The sequence below is a fragment of the Sciurus vulgaris genome (assembly GCF_902686455.1).
Source record: "Sciurus vulgaris genome assembly, chromosome: 3".
NCBI lineage: Eukaryota > Metazoa > Chordata > Mammalia > Rodentia > Sciuridae > Sciurus > Sciurus vulgaris.
Window position 1 is genome coordinate 21,012,818 of NC_136463.1, and position 25,858 is coordinate 21,038,675.

Here is a 25,858-nt window from a genome sequence, read left to right on the forward strand (position 1 = left end):
TGAGTCATTTACATTAATAATGCTAAACTTTCTCCAAAATAACTATCCCAGTCTCCCTGCGCACCAAAAAATGGTGCCTGAAGAATGTAATGGCCTTTTCCATGACTGAGTATTGATAACCTTTTTTTCCCCTTAGTATTAATAACCTTTTAATCTTTGTCAGTCTCTCTTATTTGTATTTCTTTGATTTCTAGCAAGGTTGGATGTTGCTTTCATATGTGTATTGATCATTTTGTTTCCTCTTTGTGATTTGCCTTTTTTACATCATTATCTTGTTTCTCTGTTCTAGGTATTTGAGTTTTCCCAAAGCTCTTTTTGTCTCATAGGTTATAAGTAATTTTCCCACTTTTGCTTCTGGTTTTTAACTTGGGATAATTTTTTTTTTTTCTGTACAAAATGTTAAATTTTTATGTAGTCTAGTTAAATAGTCTTTGCTGACATGCTTGGAAAAACCATCCCTACCCAAAGAATATAAAAATTTCTTTTGTATTTTCTTTTAGAATTATTTTGTGTTTCTGTTTTTTCTACTTCTATATAAGAAGTGAGCTAGAAGTTTAGCATAATTTTTTCTAGTGTTGACCATAATTAATATTTATTGACACTGCATGCCAGGTGCTATGCTAAGTATTTCATATATTAACAATTTTGACCTAAATCAATTCCAAATGACTTGCCAGTTTATACCCCCAAATCTACCACTTAGTACCATCTCCCTCTTTTCCTCACTGATATGAAAATCCATTTTATCATATATCAAGTTCTTTTACGTTCACATCTGCTTCTTGTCCATAGATCAGTGTGAATTGAGTTTTTTTTAGAGAGTAAGTCAAAGGTGAGAGTGTTTACATGGGTTTTCTATGAAATATGCTCTATTTTAGATTTTTAAAGAAACTCAAGGTGAATTTCACATTCATTGAACAGATGGCAGATACTCACCAGTTGCTCCATTAAAGAATCATTAGATTTAGTCTTCTTAAACATAACTTTCCATAGAGATTATATAACGATAGTAATTTTAAAAAATAGTACTTTGTACACTTTCAACTCAAATAATATAATTTCATTCTGACATTTCAGTAACTATGGTAAGAACTACATAGAAATTGCTTTCAGAGTTTTCTCCTAAGCAACACAGAGAAGGAAAATTGAATGTTTCTGTTAAGATGTGTATGAACTGAAAAACTATAAGCCGGAGTCGTGTAGGAATATGTAAATTTTTTGTTATAGTCCCTTACTGTCCAGTACACATATGTGAGCCTCAAATGTAATTTTCTAGTAGCCTTTTTAAAAAGCAAAAGGAATTAGGGAAAAGTAATTTTAATAATCTATTTTATGTAACCCAAAATATAAAAAACATTATCATTTCAACACACAATATGAAAATTATTGATATTTTACATTTCTTTTTTTGTACAAAGTTTGAAATCTATATATTTTACATTTTAAAATATCTCAATTTAGATGCAAATTTTTCACCAGAAATGCATGAATTGTGTTCAGATTTCACAAAACTTTTAGTTGATCAAGTAGATTCATATGCTCAGTTTGTTCCCAATATACTTAAAGGTTTTCCCATAACTAGACTGTACTAGACTGGGCATGAATTTGTCTTGTTTTGTTGTGGGGTACTGGAGTACTAAGGGATTGAATCTGGGATTCAGGTAGGCTAGGCAAGTGCTCACAACTGAGCTACATCCCTAGTCCAGAGCTTTTAAGTTTATATTTGTTATAAATTGTAACTTTGAGTTTTAAGTTTATATTTGTTAACTAAAATAAAATTTAATATTCAGTTCCTCAATTGCACTAGCTACTGCCCTAGTGGACAGTGCATTTGTAGCCTTTAAAAAAAAAAAAAATCTCCTTTTATCTGAGGTTTTGCTTTCTGAGGTTTTATGTACAGTCATCCGTGGTTCAAAATCAATGAAAATTCCAGGAAAAAATAATTTATGTTTTAAATAATGCACTGCTCTGAGTACCCGGATGATATCTCATGTCATTGTGGTGTGTCCCACCTAATATATGAATCATCCCTTCAGCCAGCGTGTCCATGCTATACATGCCTGTAGTCACTTAATAGCCATCTTGGCTATCAGATCAACAATTGCAGTACTGCAGTGCTTATGTGTAAGCTACACTTAATGGTAACCTAACACAATGTCATAATGCCTATGTCATTCACCGCACTTCATCTCATCCCACAGGCATTGTATGACTATAGTACAATAAGCTATTTTGAGAGACTACATTCATATAACTTCAATAGCTGTGTATTATTATAATCATTCTATTTTACTATTAATTATTGTTGTCAGTCTCTTACTGCACCTATTTTATAAATTAGGAAAGGAAAAAACAGCATATATATTGTAGGGTTCAGTACTGAGGTTTCAGGCATCCACCAGGGGTCTTACATTATGTTCCCTGAAGATAAGGAATGCTACTGTAAAATAAATTGTGAACCATCTCCTGCTTATATAACGTCTGGTTTACCAACAGCAAATATAAAAGGCTCTCTTGCCCCATGGGAATGGTGGCCACTGCCACTAAAAGAGAAAAGGCTACTTTTACCTGAAAAAGGTCATATCCTTAAAGCTTTCCACTGGACCTTCACCCCCAAATACACGCAGACATCCACAGATGCACTCTTTTGTTTGGAAACTGCTGTCCCATTGCAAGGTTGAAGCATTTTGTGGAAAATCCTCCCAACTCCTGTTATCAGGAGACTTGCTCTGCAGAAGTGGCAGGAGAGTGGGGAAAGGATGCGTAGAAAAAATATTCTTCGGTTTTACCAGGTTTCCCTGGCTACAAATTCTAGTACTTTTTCTTCAGGAACAAAACTGTAAAGGGTAATTAGGTTTTTCAGGATTGCAACTCAACCGAGATTTATCCCCCTAAGAATTTTTCACATCTTTTTTTTTTTTTTTTCTGTTACATTTTTTAAAATTTATTTTTATTGTAAACAAATGGGATACATGTTGTTTCTGTTTGTATGTGGAGTAACAGCATGCCATTTGTGTAATCATACATTTACATAGGGTAATGTTTGATTCATTCTGTTATTCCCCCCCCCCCCCCGCACCCCTCCCACCCCTCTTTTTCACATCTTTATTATGTTTTTTCTATTTCTTTTTTGGTACTGGGGATTGAACCCAGGGGTGCTTTACTACTGAGCTACATCTCCAGCCTTTTTAAATTTGAGACAGGGTCTCTAAGTTGTTGAGGCTGGTCTTGAACTTGTGATCCTCCTGCCTCGCTGGTATTGCAGGCGTGCACCACCACACCCAACTATAATGTTATTTCCATGGGAAAATGATCTGTGTTCTAAACAACATATGTACAAATGAATTTTGGAATATGGTTCCATTTGTAAGGCAAAAGAAGAGACTGGGGTTTGCCTGATGTTTTTATTACAGAAAGGTACAAGGACTTGAATATTGAACCCGAGGCATCAACCTAATTGTCTTTTGTTGCAGACATGACCTTGCTTGCACTCTGGGACTAAAATAACCCATTCTGTTTCAGGTGTACCTCAACTATTAAATCATTGTGTGTGTGTGTGTGTGTGTGTGTGTGTGTATACTGGGGATTTAACCCAGGGGCACTCTACCCCCAGGCTATGTCCCCACCCCTTTTTATTTTTAATTTGACACTGGGTCTCACTAAACTGCTCTGGCTGCTCCCGCTGGCCCCAAACTTGCAGTCTTGCCTCAGCCTCCCAAAGTAGCTGGGATCACAGGTGTGTACTACCATACCCGGTTCACATCATGTTTAGGCAGGGTTTATTGTTATTTTTGTTTTGTTTTAGGATGTGTATGTCTGTGTTGTTTTACTGTTTTTGAAACTGAGTTTGCCTAGAAAAGAATCATATTTACTATTTGGTCTTAGCTACTTTTTGTCTTTATGGGATACATAAAGTTGTTGCTTGAAATTTGAGATCTAGTTACAGAAAAAACTTTTTGTTTTGAAAGAGATTTCCCCCCAGCCAGGTATGATGGTGCACACCTGTAATCCCAACTACTCAGGAGGTTGAGGCAGGAGGATGGCAGGTTTGAAGACAGCCTGGGCAATTTAGTGAGACCCTATCTCAAAACAAAAAATAATAATAAAAAGGGCTGGGAATATAACTCAATGGTAGACACCTCCTAGGTTCAATTCCCACTCTCTCTCTCTCTCTCTCTCTCTCTCTCTCTCTCTCTCTCTCTCTCTCTCTCTCTCTCAGACACACACACACACACACACACACACACGCACGCACAAAGGAAGAACGACGCCCCTCCACCATGTTCCTTTAACCTTAGGAGACACTTAAGGGAGGGGAGTAATTTTTAGTTCTCTATAGTTGGGGTAATAGGGTTCTTCCTAAACTGCCAGGTTGCAAGATGGCTGCCAACTCCAGCAAAGTGTGGAAGACAGAACAGAGCTCCGGCCGGCCCACTTGTAGAGAGATTTGGGAATCTGGGTTACACCCAAACTCTATTTTCCTCCCATTCTTCAGACCTACTTCCTACTTAGTTTATCTTAATGGGTCTTTTTAGATACCTCTGAAAGAACTTTTGAGGAAATGGATAGAGCTTCTGTGTTGCTTTGATTATTGCCTCACATCTAAACCAAATCAGTTGGTCTTTAAATATTAAATAAAATACAGGGTAACTTTTACTCCATGTGTTTTAGGGACCCCTTTATTTTAGTATGGTGCCAAAAGTAGATTCATTGTAACATTTAAAACATTCTGTTATAATTTATTAAGTATAAATTATCCCTCCATAAAATTGAGTGATGATTTCAGTAAAGGGGAAAAAAATTTCCTTTCTTCGAAATATAACATCCTATTTTAGAATATTTAAAAATCTTCCTTTTTTTTTTTTTTGCTATTCTAGTTTTTAAACCCAGGGTCTTGTGCATATTAGGCAAGACACATCCCCAACCCTAAAACATTTAAGAATGAATGTATAAATCAGCTCCAAAGCAACTGATTCTTTTGCTTTAAAATTTATTATATTGATTCCATGAATGTGTATTCTTTTAAATTGAGAAATGGTGGTCATTTTCAAGTATTTAAAAATATTTGTGTTATACCCAAATTTTCACTGTGATGGCATTTGTTTGCATGGGTAGCATTTGACCTATTGTTTTATTCTGTAGGAAAGAGAAGAAACTAACCCTTCCTTGCTAGCTGCCTACCACTTTGTGCTGCTGTTTGTGGGTAGAACCTTCAATCCTATTGTGAATTTTTACCTTCATGCTCTATAAATCTTTAGATGTGCCTTGTGGAGATTGAATCTGCAGATCATCTTTGAAAGATAAAGGATTTGATTTGATTGTGACAAGCTTGAAACTTATCCTGTAAATAAAACTGTTCTGGAAAAAAAGCTGGAGTAATTCCACTCTGTGGCATCTTTGATTGAACCTGATTTGTTCTGCATATACCATAGCTCCATAAGGATGATCAGCTTTCACCAGGGACAAACAGATGTCCTGATTTTATCGGAAATTGCTTTCATATCACCAAGGCTTCACAAAAGCCAGTAATCTCTCTGTTAATCTGATGTTGTTGAGATACTTTTAAAACTTTTTTCAGATATTGGTTTGAGAGCACAGACTTTGTTGTTTGTGTATAAGATTTTAGTCAGCAGTATCCTTTTTCCTCTAAAAGAGAAGAAAATTAAAAAAAAAAACAAGGAAGTATTATTACTTATTTAAACTTAAAAGTATTTAATATGAGATATCAAAATCAAAGTTTCATAAAGGTATGTCTGCTTTGTTCACTGCTGTATCCTCAGTACCTAGAACAAAGCCTGGCATGTCATAGGTGCTCAATGAGGAGGGGTTAAATAAACACTAACTTTTCTATGAGATGGCTTATATAATTACAGTTGTTTATGGCTGGCAGATGCTCATCTCTGATAACATGCATTGGTTGATGTGAAGATACCTTTATTTCATCTATTCCTCTTTAATCTCAATATAAAGTGTCTATTCTAGAGAGCTTCGATTCTTTGAAGGACTGAATGTGTGCCCTTTACTGTTGAAGAAGGAAAGAGGGAAAAACCTATAGGTCTTTGTTTCCTTTGGATTTCTGAGTTAAAGATGGAAGGAATGTGAGTTTATTAAATAGAAACACCCTTCCCCCATTCTTAAAATTATGGAGATGCAAATAACAATGTATCACTTTAACTTTTTTTTTTTTTTTTTTTCTGTGCTACCTATTAAACCCAGGGCCTTATGCATACTTGGCAGTCACTACCCTGAGCTACATCCCCAGCCCCATTTTAAACCACTTTTTGGCGTACACTTCAGTGGTACTAAATATGCACGCTGTTGTGTAACCATCAGTATCGTCCATCTCTAGAACTTTCTCATCATCCAAAACTAAAACTCTGTTCATTAAACAGTGATTCTCTGTTTGCGCCTCCTCCTTCCCCTAGCAGCCACCGTTCTACTTTCTGTTTCCATGAGTGTGACTATAGTATGTACCCCCTGTTAAGTGGGATCATATAGCATTTGCCCCTTTGCGTTTGGCTTATTCTTTTTCTTTTAACATGACCTTTTTCATGGAGATCTGACCGTTTTTCTTTCCCCTGATTATTTAGTTTTTGTTTTGTACCTAGACCAGGCCAGTGATGCATACACAATAACTGTTCAAAGACAAGTTAATTCAGTAGTTCATTGCATACCACTAGGGGGTTATTAAACCTTTGAAAATGTGATTCCTAATCTGTATGTATGTAGGCTTATCTCTCCAAGTCTTGCTGATAGGCCTATACTGACAGTAATATCAGAGATTAGTCTTTCTCCATGTTTCATAAAACAGATTGTTCTCCTTCTTATAACTTGATTATGAACTGGAAAATTACTAGTACATTGTTGTAATTGTTTATACAGATATTTAGACATACTCTACATAGGGGACCTCAGCAACAGGAGAGGCTTTAATTGCAGCTGCATTAAGAAATTATATGCAGCCTGACATGGTGCACCCTTGTGCTCCCAGTGATTTGGGAGGTTGAGGCAGGAGAATCACAAGTTTGAGGCCAGCCTCTGTAATTTAGCAAGACCCTGACTCAAAATAAAAAATTAAAAAGGACTGGGAGAGCTCAGGTTGTGGCTCAGTGGTAGAGCACTTGCCTAGCATGTGTGAGGCACTGGGTTTGATTCTCAGCACCACATATAAATAAATGAATTAAAAAAATTAAGGCCTATCAACATCTAAAAATATATTTTTTTAAAAGACTGGGGATGTAACTCAGTGGTAAAGCACCCTTGAATTCAATCAGTAAAAAAAAGATTATATGCATATAGTTTCCTTTTCTTATTTTTTCCAATTCCCATCACTTCTTCCTCCCTCCCTGCCTTCCTCCCTGTTTTCCTCCCCATCCTTTTCCTTCTTTCCTTCCTTCTCTTTTTTATTCTCACTTTTCTAAGTTATTGGTACAATCACAACCTGACCCTGTGGATTCAAGTATAAGTAACATGGTCATAGCTCTCTAGGAGTCCACCTTGAAGGAGAGAGAAAAAGAGAACTAAAATTAAGGCAGACATGTTTATAGTTATTTTTTAAAAGGACAGAAACCGCCTGGCATGATGATACACATCTTTAATCCCAGCGACTCAGGAGGTTGAGGCAGGAGGATCGAAAGTTTAAGGCCAGCCTCAGCAATTTAGTGAGACCTTGTCTCAAAATAAAAAATGAAAAAGACTGGGGATGTAGCTCAGTGGTAGAGCACCTCAGGGTTCAATCCCTAGTACCAAAAACAAAAAACAAAACTAGCTTGTTAAAAGATAAATGTACTGCTCTAATTGGTAGATACAGAGGGAAGGAGAGCCTCAGAGAGCAATTTGAAAAGTGATCTGTGAAACTCAACTTTCAAATAGGATCTTGGGTTATGAACTCTCAAAACACTGAACTCAGAGCTAGTGAAGTGACTTTCCACCATTGTGTCCCCTCCTCATTTACATCAGGGCAGATCACTTCTGTTTTCTTTGACTCCATTTTCTTAGCCTGTAAAACAAAAGGTCAACAATTAGATTTAGAACCATCAGCATTTGTGAAGAAGCCTTTAGAATATGAAAAATATTTTTTAAATGTGTTGATAATATCTACAAATGCAGGTGTTAATATGCCAGGGACAGAAGTCTTGATAATAAAAAAATTATCCAAAACCAAAGACTTGCTCCTGCTGGGAAGGTAGAAATGGTGATGAAATTCAGTAACATCAGTATCTTGGTATTTTTTCCATAACTTTCTGGATGTTAGAATCTTCCAGTCCTTCCTGTTTAAATAGGAATAGACATATATTGCCATTATTGCCCTGCCCCCACTCCTCCCAAATTTAGATTGCCCATATTTATGAAGTTTACTAGTCACAAATAGAACTCTGCATTTCCTATTCCTTGTCATAGGGTCCTCTTTCAGCTCAATATGCTTTTATTGGCACTTGCTTTGGTTTTCTTTACAACAGCAGCTGCTAATTAGTGACAGCTTTTGAGCAAGCAGCTTGTCATTTTTGGCAGGGATAGGGGACATCCATAGCAAGTCAAGACAGTATTTTCATTTGCTAAATTTACTTTGCTACATGGAAATACAACTTGAATAAAAAATAGTCTGTAGTCATAGGTGGCTGTACTTTTTTGAAATATGTTGAGTTGGCATTCTGTCCCAGAGTTTAAGAACTCTTGGGAGATAAAAATAATAATAAAATAGGTTCAGTGTCTGTCATACCAGTGTCATTTAGTCTGGAGTCATCCTTCTAACATTAATCTACATTTGGATGTAGAACCTCATCATTTTGTTTGGGCACAATAATAAATCTTTCTTGATGGTATTTAGCGATATACATGGTAACTGAAGGAGTGAATTGTTGATAAATGTTGTGCTTCCATTTATACTCAACTTTTTCTTGAGACATAATTAAAAGAAACTAGTTTGCATGGAGAAGGAGCTTTCTTTGGAATTTCAACTCGCATTAGACTCATCATATTTCATGTGATTCTCTCTTTGAAATTGCTGCAATGAGGTGTAAGCTCTCTTTTACAAATTTGTCATGATGTTTGTGGATGGTACAACATGTGATTATATTTACCTTGATTAGCACCAATGATGAGTCAAAACCTCCGTCACAATTTCTATAAAGTGTGATTCACTCCCATTATTCCTGTAATAAGGATTCAAGTTAATGATTTCCAACGTCAAAAATAACACACAGAAGGAAATAACTGACCTGCCATTCATTTCCCCCAATTTAGGTTTTAGGTTTTTTTTTTTTTTTAACCTGGAGGTCTACCAAGATTGTATAACACAATTACTGAATACCTACCATGTACTAAGTCCTGGGTTACGGAAATCAGAATGAATGAGACATGGTTCTTACCCTGAGATAGCTTACATTCTATTAGTTGAACAATAGATAACTCAAAATTTCTGTGGCTCTCAAGCCCAAATTGTGAGGTACATTCTAGTTCTAGAGAAGCAAAGCATTCCGTCTTTTAAAAATAGGATGATCAAAATGATAAAAGGCATTGGATACAAGTATTGCAGTAATTTTATTTCTAGCTAAAGGAGTTAAAGATTGTACAAGGCACCTTTCTTAGGAAAGTGGAATTATCAGATGTCCTTGACCCAGATTTCCCCTTGACGTGTCATACACACTGTTAAATTCAGAAGTTGTCTTCCATATCAGAGTATCTACTTCTTTGTAGCAGGGCTTGGTGAACCCAGGGGATCTCCTAGCATTCAGTTAACATTTGGTGTACACTGAGCATAGTAACAGTAATTTCTACACTTTTCATATTAACATTTATTATCGCAGTAATTTATAGCTGGTCTGCAACTTCATGCATACATCAGTATTAGGTAAGTTGATATTGAATTATTAGTATAATGTGAATAGGAATTCATATCACAATTGCCTTCAGTATCCTTTACTATCATCCTACCCACTGAATATTTCACAGGTTGTTTTCTCATTTGTATCAATAATATTGTCCCTTTATGAAAAACGTTTTCTGCCATTAGAAAACCGTAGTTTAGGATGATCCATGACAAATAGTGGTGATATATAATAATGTAACTAATGAGAACCCAATAAGGAATTTGGGGACAAATGTAATATGTAACATCTGTGCCTCTTATGGGAAATGTCACATTGCTCATTCTGACCACAAGTGGTCAGGATCTAGGTTTTGGCTTTATTGGAAAGTTACCCACCTCCAGGACAGTTCTCGTTATTCTCCTCCCACTCCCTTTTACAATCTAAAGCTTTTAGCTAATTTCTGATTGATTTAGGAGAATGAAGGTGAACCACCAAACCCTACTATGGCTTCCTTTGGTTGTGTTGAAGGACTGTCATCTTGATCCTCTCAGACTCTTAGGGAAGAGAGTCTCATTTAAAGCTCTTTTGGGGATTATCAAATAGCTTTTTGTATCTATCAGAGAGTTGCATTTTGTAACAATACACATTGTGGTTTTTAATCATAAAGCAGTCTTCAGTCACAAGTATCATTGTATTTCATATTTATACATACATATATGTACGCATTTTGTTGTTGTGTTGTTGCTGGGGAGAGTACCACTGGATCGAACTCAGGGGCACTCAGCCACAGTGCCACATCCCCAGCCCTATTTTGTATTTTATTTAGAGACAGGGTCTCACTGAGTTGCTTAGCATCTTGCTTTTGCTGAGGCTGGCTTTGAACTCGAGATCCTCCTGCCTCAGCCTCCCGAGCCGCTGGGATTACAGGCCTGCGCCACCGCACCTGCTGTATTATATTTAAACAAATAAAGCTGCGTGACTGAGAGTGTAGGAGCTCTAGAGGTGAACCTTCCTGATGTGAATTCCAGCTCCTCACTTCCTTGCTATGGGACTCTGGAGAGATTTCTTAACTCTTAAGCCTGTCTTCTCATTTATAGCATAAGGGAAATATTAGAACTATCCTGTAGGTTCCTTGTGAGGCTTGGATTAGGATGCATACGAAGTGCCCACAACAGCACATGTGGCAAGAGAGCCTTGAATCTTTGAATCACTACTGTTACTACTACTGCCAGTGCCTGCTTCTCTTTCCCCACGCTAATTCCTTTGCTGCTGTTTAAGGTCTGGCAATTGAGCATAGAAAAGGCTTGGAAATTAAGTAGTTTGATTTGTGTCCAACATGAAACGAACAGTGTGTATTGTAATTTAGCCCATTAACAAACTCAGGAGTTTTTCCTTGAACGCTGAACTGTTTTCATTTCAAACTAGGTGTTCTCAGACAGGGGTTAAATAGTCATCACCATCAAAGCCCAGACTCTTGAGAACAAGAGCTCATCTTACAGAAAGTCTGGTGTCTCTGTTGCCACCACAACCTGAAAGTGACGAGTTAGAAACCACACACAGAGCCCTATGGCACGCTGTGGGAGCTCTTTGGAGGGACCCATCACATTTTCTTGCAAGCTGCACGTAGATGGTTGAGGCAGGAACCGATTTGGTTAAGAAAACTTTTAAAAACATTTTTTTTTCCCTTCTCTTTTACTTTTATACTCAGAAGAATCTAGTTTTGCTCCGTCTAGAAAGACTGCATGCATAGTCTTTCCCGTAGTTTGGTGCTCTCTTAAAGAAGACTATTCAAGAATACAGCGTTGTTTCTTTGGGGGTAGGGATGAAGTTTTCAATATTATTCATCACTATTAGGGGTTACTATCTAAAGAAGATTTAAAATCCTATTTTCTGTTCCTCTAACCCTTATTATGGCACAGGGGAATGGAGCCGGGGACGCCATGCCTCTTAGCTACACCCCCAATTCTTATTTATTTTAATTTCGAGGCAGGGTCTTGCCAAGTTGTTGAGAGTCTCACTAAGTTGCTGAGGCTGGTCTCAAACTTGCAATCCTCCTGCCTCAGGGATTATAGGCATGCCTCTTTCCTTTCGATGATTAGTTTACAGTCCTTTCCATCTAAGCTAAGAAACTATATATTCACTGTCTAACTGCTTTTTTTTTTTTTTATTGTAAACAAATGGGATACATGTTGTTTCTCTGTTTCTAACTGCTTTTGAGGTTGTCAGCATCGAACTCTGCCAGTGTCCTAGCATGTTGGACCACAATTTTGACTTCTGTTTGAGAAAAGCTAAAAATTTATTTTTATGTCAATCAGCTGGAGACTGTACATGTTATTGCATTTAGTATTGCCAAAATGCCATCTTATTTTAGATGGAGGCTTTTGGAGCATTAATATAAAATCTAGGATGGTTCCCGTCCTGTCCTTTTCCTCTTGTTTAATCTCACCTTAAACCTGACAGTTCTCACCAGTTCACAGTTCCACTGCTGTCTGAAAAGTGTAGCTCAGTGTGATCTTACCACCTTTTAGATTGAGGCAAGTGAGACACTTAGATTGCATAGATTCTGAGTCTCACATTGGCTTTGTTTTTCTTTGGAGCTTTACTGGAAACCAAATGCTGTTGCGTACTCGCTGCAGAAGCAGGAGGGGAAGTTGGCAAGAATTTACTGCTTTCTGTTTGGTCTGTCTGAGGCAGCTGACCTTTTGGAAGGAAATAGCTGCTCTTTGCTTCTTCCTGTAACAGTGCAGCCTGTGAAAGAACACACACAGAGAAGTGTTCTGCTGTTATCCCAACATTACGCTGCTAGTTAAGAGGCGGGAGCCTTGTGGCACATCTGTTGTGTGCTGTAGAAACATGCACTCAAGTTCACAGTGCCAAGGTGTGTGTGGAGGTGTAGCAAGAGAAAAACCTGTTTCCAGGAAAAGTGGTTCGTTTTAGCAAAAGTATTTTATTGTAAAGTCCAGTGTTAATGCTGTAGTAAACGTGGTTAATTACTTGTGTACAATTTTAATTCATCCTAACATTGAATGTCCTCATAACAGCATTGCTTCTTGTACCTGGAAAATCTTTTTCCTGACAGAACTTTTTGGTTTTCTAGGACATGAGCTCTTATTCAAGTGCCATTTCTTCTCAGAATTAGAATTAGCTTCTTAACCCACTTGTAGTCATCGTTGGAGTCACCTTTTTTGCAGGGTTTGTTTTACCTAAATATTGATGGTATTATACCACACACATTGACATGATCTTCAGAAAACTGTAGTCTGACTTTGCAAGTTGAATAGCACTCAGGAGACAAAGAAACCAACTGATGTGGCATTTCTCTTTTAAAGGAGGAGATTTTAGTCTTCTTGTATTTTAACCAAAACATACTAGCTTCATTTTTTAAAAATTTTTTGTTATTTGAAAGGACTTATATATTTCTTACATATTGACTTTAAGCAAAAATCAAGTCCATGATAATTCACAGTAAATGCAAGACTACAGCTACCTGATAAAAGTGACAAAATGCCACATTCTTTGGCCTATAACTTGGGCTCAGTGGATAGGTATGCTTTTCCAATGTAGTACTGGTGTCTTTTCTAGATTTCTTGTTGATGGTGATGATTGTTAGGTGATGATCAGTACTGAAGTACATAAAAAATGTAGAGAATAATAAAGGGAGGATCACCTAGGACTTCCTTAGCAAACTCACCCTGTAGTGTTCATGGAAGCTGGTCAGATCTGTCCAACCTCCCTGCTTAGGTCTTTGGTATCAGTTCTTGGCACAAAATGAGTATTAATTCTTTTTTTTTTTTTTTTTTTTTTAGTTGTTCATGGACCTTTAGTTATATATGGCGCTGAGACTCAAACCCAGTGCCTCACACATGCTAGGTAAGTGCTCTACCACCGAGCCACAACCCCAGCCCAATGATTTCTATATTTCAGGTTTTACACTTTGTTTGTTTGTTTGTTATTGGTGTGGTGCTGGGGATTGAACCCAGGGCTTTGCACATGCTAAGCACACATCTACCACTGAGCTACATTCCCAGCCCTAAAATTTTAAACAAAATTTAATAAATCAAAGAACTTTACAAAAAAAGTACCAAAACTCCTTCACCTAGATGTAACAGGTATTTACACTTTTCTTTGACTTTTCTGTTAGTTGTGATTTAGCACACATATTGTACACAGATTTAGCATTACTAATACTTCAAGAGGATGTGTCTACATGGTATTTATATTTCAACATAGCCTTTATATGTAATTTAAATGACAGAACACTGTTCTGTCAGATTAATGTGCTATTGTCTAACCATTCCTTTATTTTGGACATTTAGGTTATTTCCAATTTCTTCTAATTGTGTATCATACTACTTAACTAATGGCTGTCCCTGGGAGTTGACCTAGTGCAAGGCACTCCTCAGAGCAGATTTTGCTAAGTGGTAACTGAATACTGTAATCCTCAATGCTAAGAGGAAGGCTGTGGGCTTTAATGAGGAAAATATTGGGAACATGTTTCTTATTTTTCCGTAACGCAGATGGTCATTATTATGGCCTACAGCAAATGTTTTCAGTCATCTGGAAAATGGTATCGATGTAGCGTCTTCCCTAAAGGGTTGTTCAGTTGCTTGTTAGATTTGAACATGGAGGTAATAATGCACATGTAGGGACCCTGACATCCTACCAGCTGCAAGGAAGTTGAAAAGCCCAGATCTTTATTACTAGGAACAGTATCAGTATGAGAATTAAATGTCCACTGTCATTGCTTTGGTTTTCTTTATGTACATATATACTTTTTGTTGTCGTTGTAGATGGACACAATACCTTTTTAAAATTTATTTCTTTTTATGTGGTGCTGAGGATCAAACCCAGTGCCTTACATGTGCTAGGCAAGCGCTCTACCACTGTGCTGTAACCCCAGCCCCTTTGGTTTCCTTTTTATTTTTGGAATTCATGCCCTTAAATTTGATTTTGAAAAAAAAAAATTAATCGCTGAACTGAAAAGTTGAAAGAATAGATCAATGACCCTCACGTAAACTTCACTTAGATGGACCAACTATGAGCAGCTGTTACATTTGCTTTATTACTTTCCCCACCACCACTCTTCCCTCCTTTGAAAGTAAGTTGCATGTATCAGGACGCTCACCCTTAAATACTTGAGTATGCACTGCTAGAACAAGAGCACTCCACTACACCCCCATGCTATTATCACGCTCAAGAACCTAACCTTGAGACGAGAGAACATTTGATGTACAGCCTGATTTAAATTTTCTTAACTATCCCAATGATGTCCTGTGGAGCTGTGTTTTTTTGTCTTTAGTTATGTTCTTGATACTTGTCATGTCTCTTTTGCCTTCTTTAATCTAGAACAACTCTGCTTTTTGTTGTTGTTCATGAGAAGTCTGCTGCTATCCGTATTGGTCTCCCCTTATATGTAATCTGATGCTTTTCTCTTGTGGCCTTCAAAATCCTATCTTTATTTTGAATGTTAGGCATTTTCATTATAATGTGCCTTGGTGTGGATCTGTTGTGATTCTGTGCATTTGGTGTTCTGTAAGCCTCTTGTATTTGATTTTCCATTTCATTCTTCAGGTTTGGGAAATTTTCTGATATTATTTCATTGAATAGGTTGTTCATTCCTTTGGTTTGTATCTCTGTGCCTTCCTCAATCCCAATAATTCTTAAATTTGGTCTTTTCATGATGTCCCATAGTTCTTGGAGATTCTGTTCATGATTTCTTACCATCTTCTCTGGGCGACTTTATTTTCAAGATTAAATATTTTGTCTTCATTGTCTGAGGTTCTGTCTTCCAAGTGGTCTAGTCTGTTGGTGATGCTTTCCATTGAGTTTTTTATTTGGTTTATTGTCTCCTTCATTTCAAGGATTTCTGTTTGGTTTTTTTTTTTTTTTTTTGAGAATCTCTGTCTCTTTGTTGAAATGATCTTTTGCTTCCTGCAGGTGCTCTTTCAGCTTATTGGTATTATCATTCATTGCCTGCATTTGCTCTCTTATCTCATCCTTTGCTTCGTGAATCATCTTAATCATGTATAATCTGAAGTCCTTTTCTGACATTTCTTCCAACATCCTGTCATTGGATTCTATTACTATAGAATCTGGATTTGTTTGGATCATTTTCTTCCCTTGTTTTTTCATGTTGTTCATGTATCTTCCCCTCTAGTGCTGCAGATCTGGGGTATTGCAGATTTCCCCCTATAGGCTTATAGTGGCCCTATAGGTTTCCAAAACCCTTTCTTTAAGGGGAGATCAATATTAGCAGAGCCCAAATCAGACACTATGCAATCCTAGACCAAATAGCCCCTATGGGGACAATAACATCATGTAAATAAGGGAGAAAACGACTCTGAGGGAACAGGTAAACAGAAGGAAAAGAAGGCAAGAAACGTAAAGAAATAAAAACTTAAATTTTTTTTTTTTAAAAAGGAGAAAAAAGGGGCTGGGGTTGTGGCTCAGTGGTAGAGCGCTTGCCTAGCACGTGTGAGGCACTGGGTTCGATTCTCAGCACCACATAAAAATAAATAAACAAATAAAGGTTAAAAAAAAAAAAGAATGCTTTTTAAAAAAAAAAAAAAAGGAGAAAAAAGAAAATCTACTGTATAACAGACATATACTAATGAAACCTCCCAGTGTTCAGTAGCCTGATGTATAAGAGGTACCTGACAATGAGCTTCAAGCCTCCAGCAGGCGTCGCAGGATGGGATTTGCCCCACCCAAAGATCGGAGCTACAGCTTCCAGGATTATCCAAGATGGCCGCTCTGGCTTCCAAATGTGTTGGCAAATGGGGAGCTGCAGCTCAGGGGTGGACATGGTCAGCTGGAGGCCCTGGAGACAGGATGCAGTTGGTCGGGCAGTGGTCCTGGAGGTCGGGTGTGTTTGGTGTGGTTGTGGGATCCAGGAGGCCGGGTGCAATCAGTTGGTCTGGGTTCCCAGTGATAGGGCGCCGTCAGTTGGTCTGGGGGTCCTAGCGGCAGGGAGCAGTCAGTTGATGTGAGGGCCCCAGAGGCAGGGAGTGATCGGTTCGGCTGAGGGATCCTGGAGATGGGACTCAGTCAGTCCAGCCAGGGGTCCTACAGGGCCTGGCTGTTGTCTCAAAATGGCGGGAGCCACGTGCAATCAAACCTGCAGGTACTGCAACACCGAACCTCCAGGCAGCAGCAGGCAGCCGGCTCTCCTCTGGCGGTCTGCGGTCAATCCGCTGGCAGCTGTCAGACGATGGGGAGGTGAACCTCGGGCGCCAGGCGATGGACAGGGGCAAGGCAGGCGATGGACAGGCAAGAGGCAGGCAAATGGCGGAAGACAGACGCCTGACAGTGAGCAATCTGCTCTCAAAAAAGGGCGTCGATATGCTGGCAGATTGCAGGTGATCACAGCAGACAAATGGGGCAAAGAGCAGGGGATCGATAAGCAGCAAAAACTGCCTCACCGAGAAACAGATATCCTCTGCTTGAATCCGGCGTTGCGGAGCGACAAGGAACGCAGCCTCCCTCTAGACCGCCATCTTGGATCCCCTCTGTTGTTCATGAGAGTCCCATAACTTGGGTTTTTGGATTTACCTGATTGTAGATTGTTTCTCCATGTTTCTTTATAAGGTAGTTTTTTGTATTCTTTTCATCACAAAACGTCTGGACACACATAATTTCAGTTTGTCTCCTGATTGGGGATGTTTGATCACTTGGTGATCAAATTATATGCCAAATTTATACACTGGAATGTGTCTTTTCCCCTTTGTGAATAATAAGTAATCTGTGAGGTACTTGAGAGTTTAAAATACATGTCAACCCACTGAGGAGGCTTGGTTTTTGTATTTAGCAAGTGGCTCCCTTCCTTGCCCTCTCCTTCCTTTTTCTTTTCCTTTTTTTTTTTAAGTTGTAGATGAACAGAATGCCTTTATTTGTTTTTATTTTTATGTGGTGCTGAGGATCCAACCCAGTGCCTCACATGGGCACCTCCCGAGTGCTAGGCAAGCGCTCTGCCGCTGAGCCCCAGCCCAGCCCCTCTCCTTCCTTCTTGCACTGCCTTTTCCCTCCTCTTTCTCTCTTCCCAAAGTAATATGTAATGTTTTGGCTGTGACGTAAAGATTTATGACTGACTGTCTTCCCAGAATGTTATCATCTCTGGGTTGCCTGAGCACATTTTTCCTTGTTTGTTTCTTTCTGGGGCAAACACACGTTGCTTTTATTCTTTCTGTTCCTTTTTTTTTTTTTTTTTTTTTTTTTTTTGGGTAGTGGGGATTGAACCCAGGGGCACTTAACCACTGGGGCCACTCCCCAGCCCTTTTTTATATTTTATTTAGAGACAGGTCTCGCTGAGTTGCTTAGAGCCTCACTAAATTGCTAAGTCTGACTTTGAACTCGTGATCCTCCTGCCTCAACCTCCTGAGCTGCTGTGATTATAGGCATGTGCCACCATGCCTGGCTTTGTTCCTTTCCTGTCTGTTTAATAATTTTTTTTTTTTTTCAAAAGAGAACTGTCTTCCCAATTGCTTATAAAGTTATGTTCATTCATGTTTTTTTTTTTTTTCTTTTTTTTAAAGAACAGATGACTCTGGTATTGACCTACTCTTTGAGGAGGGTACCAGGTATTGAACCCAGGGGTACTTAACCATTGAGCCACATCCCCTATCCTTTTTATTTTGAGGCAGGACCTCTCTAAATTGCTGAGGCTGACCTTGAACTTGCACTCCTCCTGCCTCAGCCTCCTGAGTCGCTGGGGATTATAGGCATGTGCCACCACATCCAGCTACTGACAAACCTCTAGGTGTGGTAATTTTACTCTAACCTTCTTACTTGAAGTCACGCCAATTTTAATATGAACAAAGTCTTAATCCTTTTTTACTGCTATTAATATTTTTCTGTCCCTCAGAGTCCCTCCTACTAGGTAAGCCCCACTACTTAATGATGTTGGTATTGACAGTGAAGCGGTAAACATGACCAGGGAAATGGCCCTTTATATTCTATCCAAAGTCCTTGAGTCATTAATAGGTACTGACGTGTTCAACAGTTTTGAATGCTGGCCCCTTGCCTTGTACTTTTCAGATCGGAAGCAATATTTATGTCTTCAGCTTCATCAGCCAACTAGCCTTAGTCTTTGCCAAAATCAGAGCCTCTTAATATTATTCTTATTGCTTGTTAGTTTTCTCTGTGAATTATAAAATGTAACACACATATGGAAAAGCACAGTGAATAATATGACGGCCTAGCCCAAGTCCTTGGGACTCGGTGTGGCACAGCTGTGGGAGTACAGGCTCTGGGGTGGATCCAGCTCTGGAGAACCCTTTAGTACTGTGGGACCAGGGACAGCTATTTCACCTCTTCTCTATTTTTAAATAATATTTTTTCAAGATAGAATTACATATGATAAAATTCACCCAGTGGTTTCTAGTACATCCTCAGAGTTGTACACCTGTGAGCACTTTCTAATTAGAAGCACTTTTACCATCCCCCGCTCTGTGGATTTGCCTGTTTGGGCCATTCCATGAAATGGGGTCACAGTGTCACCTTTTGTGTCTGTTTTTCCCCTTGCGTGTTTTCACGATTCACCCATGTTGTAGCATGTATCAGGACTTCGTTCCTTTTCGTTTCGTTGTCGTTTTTGTTTGTGGAACTGGGGGAGGAACCCAAGGCCTTGCCCATGCTAGGCAAGTGCTCTACCATTAAGCTACACCCCCAGGCCTTTTTATTTTGAGACAGGGTCTCACTGAGTTGCCCAGACTGGCCTTGAACTTGGACTCCTCCTGCCTCAGCTTCCTGAGTTGGTAAAATTACTATTGTGTGCCACCGTACCCGGCTCCTCATTCATCAGTGGACATTTGGGTTGTTTCAGTTTTGAGCTGTCATGAATTCTGCTGCTGTGAACATTTGTGTACAGGTTTTTGTGTGGACATGTCTCAGTTAACGTAGACATATCCCTGGGAGACCCACTGGATGGTATAGTAACTCTACGTTCTACCTTTAGTGGATCTGCCAGAAGGTTTTCCATAGGTGCTGCGCTAGCTACGATCGCATTTAATCCTGCTGAACCTCATTCCGCATCCGTAAAGTGGGGATAATAACAATGCCTACCTCATAGGGTTTTTGTAAGGATTAAAAGAGTAGGTAGATTCATAAAAGCATATGTTATAAGTAATTAAGTGCTCAGTAAATGTTCACTCTTAAATGTGGTTGGTAGACAATAATAATCACACTGGTAAAAGTTATTTTAATTAATTCCTCAACCTTATTATTTCTGAAATTTATGTATTAGATAAATCAGAACATTTGTTGTTGATAATTTATAAAGCAGTATAATGAATGAATGCTACAAATTTCATTAGTTGTCTTTTATACCCTTAACTAGCAGGACTTAGATGTGTCCTTGGAAGGAGTAGGAAAAGGCATAGGTCCCTGGCACCTTAGTCTCTGCTAGCATAAATATTTACACATAGTAATTCATTCCTCCCACACATTCCAAGGGACCTAAGTATTATTATTCCCATTTAACAAGTGAGAAAACTGAGGCACAAAGAGGAAAAAGAGTTCAAGTCTTTTACAGACTGTATTTAGGTGAGTTCAGCATTATCTCCAGAACTTTAACCCCTTTTTAGAAACTTTGGCCCTGGAATGGGATGACTTGGGATGGGTGGTGGTGATGTGGGATGGAGAACAGAAATTATAAAATGCTTTACATTATACACATGAATCCAGAAACTAAAGCTCTCTACATACATTCTAAGCCCCTGCTCTTACCCCAAGCTAGAATTCATTCATTCCATTGGCAGATGTGCTTTGTGAGCCTTCTAGATCCTGAACTTCTCTACCCCACGCTTCAATTCCAGCAATACCTGAGCTCCAGGGTTCTGGAATTCTTCAGAAAGAATGATATTTCTCTTTGCAAAATTTTATATTTTTCAAAAGGGAAAGCTTCTGGTAAAAAGGTATTTATTATTGAAATAAAGTTATCCCTAAATCCCACCCACTTATATCATTTTCTGATGTTGTAGACATTCATTTGCTTGGTTTTCAGTAAGCCTGTACCAATGTAAGCTTTGAGATCTTGAGACTTGTATTAGCAAGTGCCTCAGGGCCCACTTTATTTGGCCATCCTTGCCCTTGGATATAATAAGATTTATGAGGTCAATGTAGATGACTTGTGCTTCAGAAAGTGCAGTATTCTCTACCCAAGGCTATCGGAGGTAGCTTTGGAATGCTAAAAGTGCAACTACACAGAGCTCAATTCGTTTCTGTCTTTGCCCTAAAAATTTGATAGTGAATCCATTTCCCAGTCTTTAGAGAAGCCCCTGTGATGACTTACCAAAGATACAAACCACTTCCCTTGTGAGAACATCACACATTAAAGATGGAGCTGCCTGTAAATAAGCAGAACAGGGGGTGTACTGGGGACAGAGCTGCAGTCACTGCGTGTACAGTAGCATTTGATGACTTGATAGGTACTAGAGACAGGGACAGGGAATCAGCTTTGGCCTAACAAAGGGGCTGAAGTATCCTGACGTGTATGAAGAAAAACTACTTAGATTCTAGGTTGTGCTCAGATAAATTGGGGGATGTGCTTTTGTCTAAACTGAGTATTTAAAGTGGTTGCATGATGGTCCTCTCATATTCCATGTGTGTATAAATCTTAGTTTAAAAGTAAAATGCATATGATTCTGCACTAATATGCTTTTATTTCACATTACAATATTAAAAAATTTTAATTGACACAAAATTGTAATATTTATGGGGTACAGTATACTATTTCAATACATGCATACAAACTAATGATCAGATTAGGGTAATTGGCATACCACCTCTAACACATCACTGCTTTGTGATTCTTTGTGTTGGGAACATTCAAAACCCTCTCTGCTAGGTTTTTATTTTACATTTTGACTAGTAATAAGCAGAAACTACTTTCCAGCTCTATCAAAACACTTTTATGTAGTGAAACTAAAATGTATTCATCAAAATAAGGCAACTGCTACATTACATTTACCAGCTATTATTCTTCAAATGTCATACTACTTTAGAAAATAACTATTGTGACATGTTCATAATTAGAATTGTAAAAAAATATTCTGACATTCTCAGAGCTCAGCAGTCTATACTTCAATCAATACTAAAAACTAATATAAGACTTAAAGCATTAAGTTTATATTAGTGCCTGTACATGTGCAGCATATCACCATATTTCTCTCTTAAAACAATAATAGGCTTCTGTGATATCCTTGGCCAGCAGCACATGCGAATATTTATTTATGTGTTTATTCACACAGCAAAGACTTATGGACCACTTTCCTTGGCAAACCAGCGCATTGGGTCCTGGAACACCAACACTGAATGAGATGGGCTCTCCTCACTTACTTCTCCTAGAATTCAGTGGGGGAAGATAAACAGAAACTGAAGGGAAAATTACAAATGATGGCTAATATCAGTAAGGAACAAGTAGACCAACATCAACACAGGCTCATTCGAATTATAAAATCATAATTGATCGGTGAAATTGAAGTCTGTCTCATTTCCCTGCCTTGGTATTTCAGACTGATATCATGTTCCATAATAACTTTGGAAAAAGCTGACAGGGTTTGCCCAATTGCATGCACACACTTATTTGTGCAACAACAAGAGTGACAAAAAGATGGCGGCTTGTATGTCAGGCGCTGTTCTAGGCCCCAGAGAAAGAGCAGTGAACAAAACAGAGCCATTGTGTTCATAGTGATTTTCACCCTCAGGGGAGTTGGTGAGCAACTGTATGATATGCATCAAGAAGTAAGGAAACGACAAGAAAAACAGAGTAAGAGCACAGAAAGTGACCATGGTGCTATTTAATTTGGAAAGAGGTCTGTGAGGAGATCAAGGTTTTCCACCCTTTTCCTTCTTTTGTCTCTGGGTTGGTTCGGCTAACGAATGCAGGTCCCGGAGATTTTTGTGATGGTGCCATTCTCAAGCTCAGGAAGGGAGCCAGGGCCAGGTGCTGCTGCTGCTTTATTCTTTACCAGCAGGAAAGATGGATGCCTGAACCCTGCTCTGCACTCCTGTATCCCACTTCTGTAAGCACTCTCCTCCCTGCACGCTTTATCCTTCCTCCAAAAATCATGATTTGTCATCTGCTTCTTCAAATCCTTGGGCTATGATTCCTTTGATTAAAAAGTGTATTATACAGTGAAGGGCCTTCCAGATGTTTGGAATCACTTCTGGAGAGAGCACTTTTGTCTGGGTCTTTCTTTTAGTGAACTCGTAACCCTTGAACTTTGATGTCTTCGGTGATGTTACAGTGAGCCCAGTGCTGGCGATATAGCCCATCACGTAGAGTGCCCGACTCTCATGCTGGAGATCGAGGATTGAGTCCCCAGGACAGAGGGATTGCGGAAAAAACAAACAAACGAAACCAGTGAGCCCAGCCTTAAAGCCCTGAATAAAATCGTATGCCGTTCAAGTGTTCTATAGCATTGCACAAGTCTAAAATAGATAACTGGCTCCCACTCCACACCTCCCTGTTGGCTATCTGACTCGTCCCATAAATAGCTCAGTGTTACTCGATCAGACAGCTACAACCAACAGGAGGGTTTTTTGTTTCCTGACATACATGTGCAGTTTCTGGGAGTCAACAAAGTCCAGGTCCAATTCATTGGACCATAACTGTAACATAGTTCTTAGAAGAATGTGCAAATCAGTAGCCAGGTCACTTGAATGGGGTTCATGTTAGCCGTGTCTTATCCCAGATTCCACAATATGGAAAACAGGGTTGGAGCAAGATTCAGTTTCAGTGACCTTCATTATATAATGTTCCTGCCCCAAACTGTTTAATCCCAGAGAGTCTCTGCTGAAAGCATAGAAAATCCTCAGGTGGGAACCGCCATCTGTGATCCCAGTCACTCTGGAGGCTGAGGCAGGAGGATCACAAGTTCAAAGCCAGCCTCAGCAATTGAGCAAGGCCCTAAGCAACTTAGCAGGACCCTGTCTCAAAATAAAAAAGGGCTGGGGATGTGGCTCAGTGGTTAAGTGCTTCTGGATTCAATCCTCAGTACCAGAAAAAAAAAAAAAAAAAAAAATCTCAGATGAGTCTGAGGAGGCATCCTGGCATTTTAGAAAACCATTTTTCTGAACTCAAGAGTGTGTTTAAGGGGCTGGGGTTGTGGCTCAGTGGTTGAGCACTTGCCTAACATGTGGGGCACTGAGTTCAATTTTTAGCACTGCATATAAAGAAATAAAATAAAGATCCATCAACAACTAAAAAACCAAAATTAAAAAAAAAAAACCAAAAGAACACTGCAGTGAGTATTCTTTTTTTTTGGGGGGGGGGCGGGGATGGCGGGTACTGGGGATTGAACTCAGGGGCACTCGACCACTGAGCCACATCCCCAGCCCTATTTTGTATTTTATTTAGAGACAGGGTCTCACTGAGTTGCTTAGCACCTCACTTTTGCTGAGGCTGGCTTTGAGACTGTCTCGGCCTCCCCAGCTGCCAGGTTTACAGGCGTGTGCCACTGTGCTGGGCTGCAGTGAGTATTCTTTAAAAAAAAAAAAAAGTTTTAAAAAATTACACTGTTGGGATATACTGGTTCAGTCTTGCTTCTCTTAGTTGAAATGTATTGTTTTTGTGGTTAAAGGATGTTTATCGGCTGTAATTTAACAGAATATTGCTTCATAAGTTCTGTAGCAATAACTCAGAAGGTGAACCTTGGGGTAATTTATCAGATAAGCCTGTGTCTTTGTGTTGCCATGCAGGTAACTAGTGGTAATACATAGGGTTCTGTCTCTGATGTGGATATTTTCACTTTTTTCCCCTTAGTGCACACTAATGTAATTTTATTCAAGTTTCTTGAATAAATGGTGCAGTGACACCATTTGTATCAATACTTATTTAAAACTGGACTAAAAGTTATTGTAAGACCATATTAAGGTCAGAATGTAAGTATTTCTTAAAACAATGGGGGGGTGCTATTCAGTGCAGTAGTGATCAAGGTGACCTTGAAATCTTTGTCCTCAAGGAACTGCAGTGGTTTCCAAGGTTTCAGTCCATAGATGGCTGACTCCATTCTTGGGGCTCAAGCTGAGGCAGAACATCATGGCAAAAGAGTGTGGCAGAAGTAAGCAGCTTAGGACATGACACCAGAAAGCAGAGAGCACTTTTTTTTTTTTTTTTTTTTTTTTTTTTTTTGGTACTGGGGATTGAACCCAGGACTACTTTAACACTGAGCCGCATCCCCAACCCTTTTCGTTTGTTTGTTTGTTGAGACAAGGTGTTGCTAAATTTCTTAGGGTCTCACTGTTGCTGAGGCTGGCCTCAAACTTGAGATCCTCCTGCCTCAGCCTCCTGAGTCGCTGGAATTATGGGCATGTGCCACTGTGCCCTGCTTACTTTTCTTTTACTGGGCTCTTTCAACATGGCAGCATGTTTACCACAGTGCTTAAACCCAAAGTACCAAATCTAAAATGTTTTTTTTTTTTTTTTTTTGGGGGGGGGGTGCTGGGGATCAAACCCAGGGCCTTGTGCTTGCAAGGCAAGCACTCTACCGACTGAGCTATCTCCCCAGCCCCTGAAATGGTTTTCAAATGTCTTTCTGCTCATTGTTTATTATGACTATTGAAATGCTGCTAACCATTGCTGACAATTTTGAATGAAAGTAAAGAATATGTCTACGATATCAAAGGTATAGGGAGTTCTTTCCCTAAAGCTGCTTTTGTGATTTTGCTTATTGGACCTCAGTATGTGTATAGGTAGAAATTCACAGATCTGACTGGGTACCTTCCCAAGACCACACTGAATGTCTACATTTTGAAAACATTTTAAAGCTAAAATTCACTTCAAAATACTTATTTTAAAAACCAGGTTCAGTGGTACATGCATGTAATATCAGCTACTTGGGGAGGCTGAGGCAGGAGGATCCCAAGTTCGAGGCCAGCCTGAGCAACTTAGTGAGACCTTGTCTTAAAATAAAAAGGCTGGGAACTAGCTCAGTGGTTGAGTATCCCTGGGTTCAATTCCCAGTACACAAACTTAAACAAACAAGCTTTAATCTACCTAAAGGACTAATAGCATGTAAGCATTTTAACTATATGAATATTTACTATGGTGG

At 39.0% G+C, this 25,858-nt stretch overlaps 1 protein-coding gene and 1 long non-coding RNA gene across 3 annotated transcripts in view; both read left to right on the plus strand.

The window, feature by feature from the left end:
* The window catches only part of LOC306657092 (signal transducer and activator of transcription 5B), a 60,670-nt gene that overhangs the window by 12,073 nt on the left and 22,739 nt on the right, over window positions 1-25,858 (plus strand). The gene's annotated exons all lie outside the window — the stretch shown is intronic.
* LOC306656192 lies at window positions 12,024-18,099 on the plus strand. Its single transcript, XR_013762443.1, has 2 exons — window positions 12,024-15,188; window positions 17,334-18,099. It is a non-coding gene; the product is annotated as an uncharacterized lncRNA (long non-coding RNA).